General features: G+C 35.3%; 1 pseudogene; it reads right to left on the reverse strand.

The window, feature by feature from the left end:
• Positions 1-271: 271 nt before the first annotated feature.
• Positions 272-2,160, reverse strand: LOC149263442 (putative glucan endo-1,3-beta-glucosidase A6 pseudogene; annotated as a pseudogene).
• Positions 2,161-9,705: the final 7,545 nt, after the last annotated feature.

Below are 9,705 nucleotides of genomic sequence, written 5' to 3' on the forward strand. Positions count from 1 at the left end.
AAAAAATAACAGAAAATTTTCACTTGATAATAAATCTATATCTGTAAGTAAGCTGGTGTGATATGAAGTATTATGTAAATATGAAATAATGTGTAAATAAAGAGATTTGAGAAATATTATGTAAGCAGAAGATCAAAATTCAAATCCCTAGAACCGCAGGGCCGAATTCTGAATTACCACTTCCTCGAAAAAAAAAACTATATCTACACCACTAAATAAACAAGCAAGCAGCAGCAAAACATGACATGGATAAAGATACAGATGAATAATTTTACTTACTTGGGTCCTTGGTGACAAGTTTTGCAGTTTTATTGAAGTCACAACCGGAATAAACGTTCTTGAGTTGCTGCCAATTACTGTTGAATGCATAGGATGCATGAGCAGTCAGCGTGTTAGGCTGATAGCAAGAATTCCCTGGCTGGATGGCACCGCAGGTGTTGTCTCCCTGAATGCAAGCAGAATTAAGAGCGGACGCCAAGGAAGAAGGATCTGCTTTAGGATCTGCAACACACCACAATTTTCCCTTGTAGGGTGGAGGAGGAGGAGGGAGAGGCTTGTAGTCAGAATCCCGGAGCTTCCCAGTGAGATCAATCTCATACATCAAGGTTCCATCTGGATAGGCAAATCCCCAATGCCTCTCAGTTCCGGGTCCAGGCTTTTGACCCTCATCATACAGCTCAAAAAGGTATGTGGGGATGAACTGATGGGGCCTGCGAGGGGTTCCTGGGGGAGGGTTTGCAAGCATTCTCCTGATAATCCTCCGGTTATAAAGGGCTGCATAATTGATGTTGGCACCCAACTGACTAAGGTCACCGTTATTGGGCCAACCAGTTTCAGCTATGGCCAACTTAATATCATCATAACCCAATTTGCTCATTGCAGCTACAGCTGCATCAAGCTGCTGGTCCAGCATATTGGTATACACAAGGCCATTGGGGTCGGTGAACTTTAGGTTATGAGGCCCAAAATTTGCATATTCCAAAGGTACTTGTTCGGGATCAAATAAATAAGGAAAGTAAGGATACACATCCATAAAAAAGTAGGACTCTGTTTTGCTCAGAAACTCCAGCATTGGTTTCATCACAGTTTGTGCAATATCATCCCTAAAAGCAGCAGAGGATGGGGGGAATGCTCTTATAGGAAATGAAGGGGCTAGCATATCCATAGCCAATGGGGTTCCCACCTTGATATGCTCCAGATTATATTTAACCAGAGCTCGCCAGATATTTTGCATAGCAGGCACAAGTTCGTACCAGGCCTGTTTGTTGGAATAGTCTGTCAAAACCTCATTCCCCACCAGGACTATGTTGATCTTGGTTGCAGGAAAAGACACAATATTTTTGCTGACCCATTGATCTGCGGCTGTCTGGCTGGTCGCGACACTGGCAAGTTCGTAATTCATAACACTCACGAGCACATTAAGACCGGTGTTGGCCAGTGCACTGAGGATTATTGGATTAGTGCCATAGATTTTAACATTTCCAGCCTTCAGTTTTTGGATCAACTGAATTGATTCTTTTACAGGGGGCAGGTTGTAGCCAAGCTGCCCAAAAGCAACACCAATGCCATGATTCTGTGCATCTGTGCAACAATGACAAAAAGAAAAAGATTAAACTAGGGAAAAGCATGCAGGATCTGTACATACTCAGAAGGAAAACACTGGAAAGCCATGGGATCTACTTGCAGAGACTATTAGTTGAAATAAGGTAAACCCCATAAGCAAATATATATTAGTACCAGCAAGAAAAAATATGAGGAATTCATAAGTGTAAAAGGTAAACCCCATAAGCAAATATATATTGGTGCCAACAAGAAAAAATATGAGGAATCCATAAGCACACATATGTCAGTACCAACAGAAAAAGACAAGTACCCATGGGACTTTAGTCCAAGCACAAACAGGAAAAGACAAGTACCCATGGGATTTTAGTCCAAGTTTTTTCTGACAGGATTTATTCAAACAAGCAAACCGAATGACTATCAGAAGCCCATCAGCAAGAAAATTACAGAAGGTTCGGTAGACAACCTATGGAAATAAACAAAACCCAATTGATATCAAAAGAAATACACCAATGACTACTTACAGGCATGAATTGCGACTCCTAGCATGCCAAACAGAAGCAAGAAAACCTTTAGTCCTGAAGTTGGCATTATATCCATTGTATGAATAATTTACAGCAACCAACTCAAAACCGTTGTATCGAAGACTCATGCATCCATCCATGGCTTTCATCTGCCCAAATATATAGAAAAAAATGATATGCATTTCATAGTCGTTAATAAATGCTGCATAAGTGGAGATATATCACATTTATTACTCAGAGTGCATATTGTTCGCCCTTCCCTTATCACTACAGGGTGATGCTTGAACAAGTCAATTAAATTATTTACTACAGGGTGATGGTTGAACAAGTCAATTAAATTATTTAAAATGATATCAGTTATAAAAAATTAGCTAATTTAAAGAGTTTCAGTTACCAGAAATTAGTTAAATATACATTATGGTTAGTTGAGCAAATGTATTAAATATGTTCCATTATATAATGTTAAAAAAATATATTATAAAAAACTATTAATTTTATCTATTATATAATATTAAAAATATATTATTTTAAAACGTTAAAAAATTATTTTAAAATATTAATTATACTCATTATACATTATTAAAAATATATTATTTAATATTATTAAATCTACTTTTTTAAATGATAAAAAACAATTATTATATTTTCATTAATTTAAATAATCAGATAATTATCATGAGTACAATCAATTTAGTATGGTATAAAATGAGATATATATTATTGGATTTTTGCAGTTTTTCGAATCTAATTATATAGATTTCAATCTATATAATATTTATTATTTTAATAAGAAATGCATATTGTTTGCAATAAAAAGTGGTAATTAGTTGAACAAGTCTACTAAAAAAGATTCAAATTGATATCAATTACAAAAATATAGCTAAATATTTATTACAGTTATACTTATATTAAATTATTAATTATTATTATAGGTTAAATTAAATTTTATTTACAATTTTCATTTCAAATTTAATTAATATTTTTAAAATTAAATAATTATATTTTTAATATTTATGTTTATTAATATTAATATTCAGCTAGTTTCTAATAAGTTATTGCCCAAGAGACACTCCCCAGTTTTGTATGGAAGAGATGTCTTGTCCTATTATTATATGTAAACATTTTACTTGATCAAATAACATAAAAATAAAAATAAAAATAGAAGTAATAGATGTTTTTATTAACATGGTTACTTTAAAAAAAATAAAAAATAAAAAATAACTCTACCTCAAACAAAAATAATTTTAAACTAAAATAATAAGGTAAATTTGACTTGGTCAAGTTACTAGTGTTTTTGAGCCCCATGTTTAGAGAACCCATGGTATTCATGTGAAATATAACCAATTTAAAGAAGGAAATTAAACCAGATTCATGTTAACTCTCTATCTACCAAAAGAAGATCAAATCTCTTGTTATTAAACATTATATAATATTTAATCATTTAATTTAATTTTAATAATTTCATCATTATAAAAATGATTATTATAAATAAAATCAAATTTCATTTACAATTTTAACTTCAAAATTTAATTATTATTTTTAATATTTTTAATATTCATAATTATTAATATTAATATTAATCTAGTTTCTTATAAGTTATAAATAATATCAACTTAAATATCTTCAAATTAACTCATTATTAATTTAAATTTCTTTAAATAACTAAAATCCTTCTTTTTTGTAACAACATTAGTGAAGTTGTTGAGCTTATTAATCCTAATATAGCCAAACTTGTTGAAGTTTACTTGACCTCCACCTTTTCAATTTCGAAGATGAATTCTATGAACAATGTGTGGTGTTGTGATGGGTTCTTCGCTCTCTCCTGTCCTAGTTAACTTCTTCATGGAAGATTTTGAATATAGGGCTTTAGCCTCAGCTCAGTTTCGGCCAAAGTTGTGGAAAATATTTGTTGATGATTTCTTCATCTTATGGCCCCACAATCATGATAGATTAGGTATTTTTCTTCAACATCTTAATAATCAATCAAGGTCCATCAAGTTTACCATGGAATTTGAGGTTGATGGTAGCATCCCCTTCCTTGACATTCTTGTCTCTAAGAAAGATGATGGTTCTTTCTCTCACCAAGCTTTTCATAAGAAAACTCACATTGAGTAATATCTCCATGTTGACTCCCATCACTATCCTACCCAAAAGCTCAGTGTTTTAATCTTGGTTACTTGTGCTTTAAGGGTTTTGAATGAGAGTCACATGGAATGAGAAAACTCATCTCCTCAATGTCTTTGAGAAGAATGGCTATAACAAATCTCAAGGTATCAAGGCTTTTTTAAATACGAGAAAAGGTCCAAAGATGAAGAACCTAGAGATTGGACCTTTGTAACATGCACAAATACCATTAGACTAAATGCCCAATAATCAGTAAGATAAGGGGAAAAAACTTTAATTTATCACCGAGGACATACGTTTGTTTGGAAACTTAACATTCTGACATACATTATTATTATTATTATATATAGATATAGATATAGATATAGATATATTTAATATGTGGTCATAGATTTTACATCAAATTCCAATATCTTTACAACTATGTGGAGTATTGTTATTATGCGCCCACTTGATAAATAACGTAGGTCACAACCCTTTTGCTAAACTAATTATATGAGGGTTTATTAAGCGATAATGTTTTGTTTTGACCCCAACACTGGATGGTTAATATTGAATCACAAGCTTTCATGAAACTTCTTGAAACCCCTTGGCAGCACACATGCTAAACATCTGACACTCTCTTTGTCGTTGATCTCACCACTGATCTAACAGTTCCAATGGCTCCGGGAACAGTTAAGGTATACCCACTGATTAGGTGCTCAAAATTATGCTCAAAAATCAAAGTTGTTAGATTGGTGTGGAACCTGAACAAACGTATATTTCTCATCATCCTGAATCCCCTGTAACTTGTTTCACGCGAAACAGACACTGTATGGCTTCAGAAACGTGTTATGTTCACTTTGGCAAATAGGTAAAATTTTGGAAAAAAAGGGACAGCCCAGTCAGCAGTCCGTACTACTGACTAGGCTACCCAGTTGGTGCTAACTGTGTAGTTGAGGCGGCACCGTAGTCTCATCAGCAAATGGCTAAGTTCCATGTGGCACGTTTGTACAGGCATGAGTTGGCAGGATGATTTATTTGAAGGCTATACAAGTGGACCAATGAGATGGTGACACATGGCAAACCCGAAGGCTGCCACGTGCCCTCTTAAAGGTCAAATAAAATTTTATGTGTGGAGGTCGGGGTTGAACCCATGACCTCACCCACAACAACACCAAGCTTTACCACCACGCCTGCAGGCTGGTTCTTAACTAACATATCGCAAGCAGGTCAGTGTTAAAGAATCGGCCCAAAACAAGCCAGGGTTGCGATCTGATGCTTGCAATCACACATCGCAGAAGGGAGGTGTTATGGAATCGACGCTGATAAGATTAGGTTGCAATTGTGATATCTCAATCGCATATCACACAGAGTAAAGCCTTGTTACATGTATTACCTTGGCTCCATCAATTGCGATATATTCCAGATGTGATACAAGTTATACTGCAGTTGATAGTCTGTCGGATCTACTGCTTATCACAATTGCACATCGCCCATGCTGTCGTCACAAACCATAAGACCCTTCAGTTCCCGCCGATTGTGATTGTGATGGGGTTGTCAGTGCCTATAGTTTATGACCAGAACCGTGGCCTTAACCGTCGGACCTAACCACCTTGCATATGACCACTCAGCCTTAATCGCAATATAGACAGATTCATTGGGGGGGTAGTTGGTGAGACCACCAATTTTAGTGGAACTACAAGGATTAACTCTAGATAATGAATTTAACTGACAGTTAGCTAGATTTGGAGGAGGAAATTGTGGAAATACTGACATAAGTCAAAACTAAGGCAATTTTCGACCAAATGAGGGGAAAAAAGAGGTCGGGGTACCATTTTTTAGTATTATGGAATGATTGGAGCAAGTTTCAAAAGAAATTGAGCATTGTCAACACATATTTTTACAATTTATAGCATAACAGAGAGGCCCAAGCATTGGAAGCTAGACCAAGGAGACGTAGTCCAAGAGGGTTGAACTCCTTTATCATGTTCCTGTTGTAATGTGTTTTTGATGATTTTCAGTACATGTTTATGTTGTTGTTTAGTCTCTTATTTATGTTAAATTTCTCATCAAATTAACATAAAAAATCATCATTTCACTTGCAAAAATCCATGAATCCTTAAGCACAATGAAAGAATTTTGTTTCTAATATGAAGAGGATCTTAGCACAACAATCTAATATTCTAAAAATGATCATTTTGGTATCAGAGCACTAGGTTTTATTCGTGAAAGAAGGATTTAACTATTTTCAAGTTTATGTCATGCTTACAAGGTTAAAAATCAAAAGAGGAGAAGGGAAGCTGGTTGGAAGCCCTAAAGTTGGGTCAAGGGGAAGGAGAGCAAGGTTGCCACAATCTCCAACACCAGTTCAACCTTGAGCTGCAGTTGAGACTCCAGAGGTCATGTCTCATGAAGGAGAACCTACAAACATGACAGAAGATGAGAAGACCTTTAGAAAGGCTTTCTTTGATATGACAGAGATGGTGAAGGTTGTCTATGAAGAGAGGAATACCAAGTTGCAAGAGGAAAGTTCTAAACGTCCTAAAGGAGAAGGCTCTTCAGGAGGAGGTAATGGAAAAGGAGGTAATGGAAATGGAGACAAACCTCCACCCTCTCCACCATATTCTTCATCTTCTTCTTCACAAGCATCTTCACACTCTTCCACTAACACAACCCTTACGCAAACTCATCATCATACTTCAAAAGGCACTGGTATATCGCCTTTTTTAAAACTTGATGTTAAATTTGAGTTGCCCATGTATAATGGTGAAATGAATGCAGAGAATCTTGATCATTGGATTCGTCAGTTGGAGGTCTATTGCAGGATTCAAAACCTTCAAGAGGATGACATAAAGATTCAAATATCTTCCTTGAGAATGGAGGATGCACCACTAGTGTGGTGGGAATCAAAGACCCAAGAGGAGATTAAAAAACACGGTAAGATATCAATTTCTTGGAATGATTTCATCGCTGCAATCAAAAGACAATTCTACCTCTAGCTTATATGCAGAAAGGCATCATGAATTGGCATAACATTAGACAACTTAAAGGTCAAAATGTGCAACATTACACCCAAGAATTCAAAAAAAGGTCTTTGATGTTAGGTGTAGATTTTCAATCATAGGATACATTGCTGAAGTACATAGGGGGTTTACATAGTTACCTTAGGCATACTATCTTAATGTTCAATCCCAATAATCTATATGATGTGTGTGTGCAAGCCACTCATCTTGAGGCAAAAGGCAAAATCACCCCAGAAGGAGGTAGTAAAAATCCATTTAAGAGTAAAGGAAAGGAAAAAGCTTTCAAAGGGAAGGAAAAGAAAAATGAGTCTATCAAAAAAGGAGAGAAAGTTACATGCAAACATTTTTCCAGGGAGGGTCATGATGAAGCTCATTGTTGGAAGCTTCATCCCAAAATGATACCAAAGAGAAACAACAACAAGGGAAAACAAAAGACAATTGTAATCACTCAACAGGATTTGGGATCTGATTCTGGTGATGAAACTAAAACCACGGCCATGGGGTTAGAAGGAAAAGAATCCATTGCTAGCATTAGTTCTTCAAACTCACAAAATGAAACTCCAAATGAAAATAGGAGAATAGAACTTTTCCACATAAGGGTGATCTCAAAACACAACAAGATTGATACACTTTTCGATAGTGTCTCTCAAGCCAATCTTATCTCTGAACACATTGTCAAAAGTTTAAACTTGGAAACCGTTCCACATCATAAAACATATCCACTTGGATGGATGTGTGACAATTTACAATTATAGGTTACTAGAGAGTGTAAACTGAAATTCGTCATTACTGCAAATTTCAGAAAATGAAGTGGAGTTTGATGTTGTGCCGCTAGATATTTGTGGCATAGTTTTGGGTAGCCCGTACCTTTATGACAAAAAATTTATCTTCCATAGACATGAAAAAAATATCATTTATTCAAAGATGGAGTAGAATATATTGTGAGAGCTCATAGCAAAAAAATAAATATTTCACTTGTTAATGCAGGGTACATGAAAATACTAGTGAACTTGAGAAAGAATTTTGTGCTTCTAATAATCAAATCCAAGAATGATGTTGATAATGAATCTTTTAAAGGTTGTGATTCAAATTTGAAATTTGAATTGGTTGTCATAGTTAACCAATATGATGAGATGTTTCAGGAACCAAAGGGATTACCTCCCAAGAGAGGAATCCAACGTGAGATACAATTGCAGCAAGATTGTCCTCTTCCTAACATTGGCATGTAAAGGATGTCAGTGACGGAAAGCGCAGAAATTAAGAAGAAAATTCAAGAGTTGTTGAATAAAGGGATTATCATACCATCTTCCTTGCCATGTGGTTCACCTATTGTCTTGGTGCCAAAGAAGGATGGAACCTAGCACATGTGTGTGGACTTTCGTGCATTGAATAAAATTACAGTAAAGAACTATTACCCACTACCTAGAATAGATGATTTACTTGATCAATTGAAAGATGCAAAGTATTTGACTAAGCTGGACTTAAGAAGTGGCTGCTAACAAATTAGAATAGCTGAAGGTGACATTTGGAAGACAACATTCAAAACAAAACAAGGATTGTTTGAATGGTTGATTATGCCTTTTGGTTTATGTAATGCTCCTAATACATTCATGCATGTGATGAATGATGTGTTGAGTCCATTTCTTGATGAGTTTGTCATAGTCTACTTAGATGACATCTTAATTTTCAGTAAATCTCGTGATGAACATGTCATGCATGTAAGAAAAGTACTTGATGTCTTGAAAAAAGAATAGTTGTATCTTAAGATGTCAAAGTGCAAGTTTGGAAAAACTTCTTTAGTTTACTTGGGTCATATTATTGGAGGAGGTGAGTTGAAAATAGATCCCTCCAAGGTTGATGTCATTGTGAATTGTCCAAGGCCCAAGATAGTTACTGAGGTAAGAAGTTTTTTGGGAGCAGCCCAATATTGGAGGAAATTCATTGCTAATTTTTCTCCTATAGTTTCTCCTTTGCATGCATTGACAAGTGTGAAAAGGGTTTTTCAGTGGGGAGGAAAACAACAAAAGGCCTTTTATGCATTGAAGGAAAAGATCAATACAGCTCCAGTACTTGCACTTCCAGATTTGAGACAGTCATTTGAGATTCAGACTGATGCTAGCGACTACACTATTGGTGTAGTCCTCATGCAACATGGTAAGCCTATCTATTTTCATTTGAAAACTTTTCATGGTGCAATGATTAACTATCCTACATATGACAAGGAATTGTATGCATTGGAGCAAAGTGTGAAAAAATGGAAACACTTCTTGATGGGTAAGGAAACAGTCATTCACATTGATCATCAACCATTGCAATACTTGCAATCACAATCAAAGTTGCATCAATCAAGGCACTTCCAATGGATGGGTTTTATTCAACAATTCCACTTGGTAATTAGGTATAAGAAAGGTATCTACAATAAAGTTGTTGATATGCTTTCTAGGCCTATTTTTAGTGCATCTACTTTACTCAAGCATAATTTTGTTTTACGT

The sequence above is a fragment of the Pinus tabuliformis genome, chromosome 6 (assembly GCF_031772625.1).
Source record: "Pinus tabuliformis cultivar Carrire ecotype Pingquan chromosome 6, CPIR1, whole genome shotgun sequence".
Taxonomy (NCBI): Eukaryota; Viridiplantae; Streptophyta; class Pinopsida; order Pinales; family Pinaceae; genus Pinus; species Pinus tabuliformis.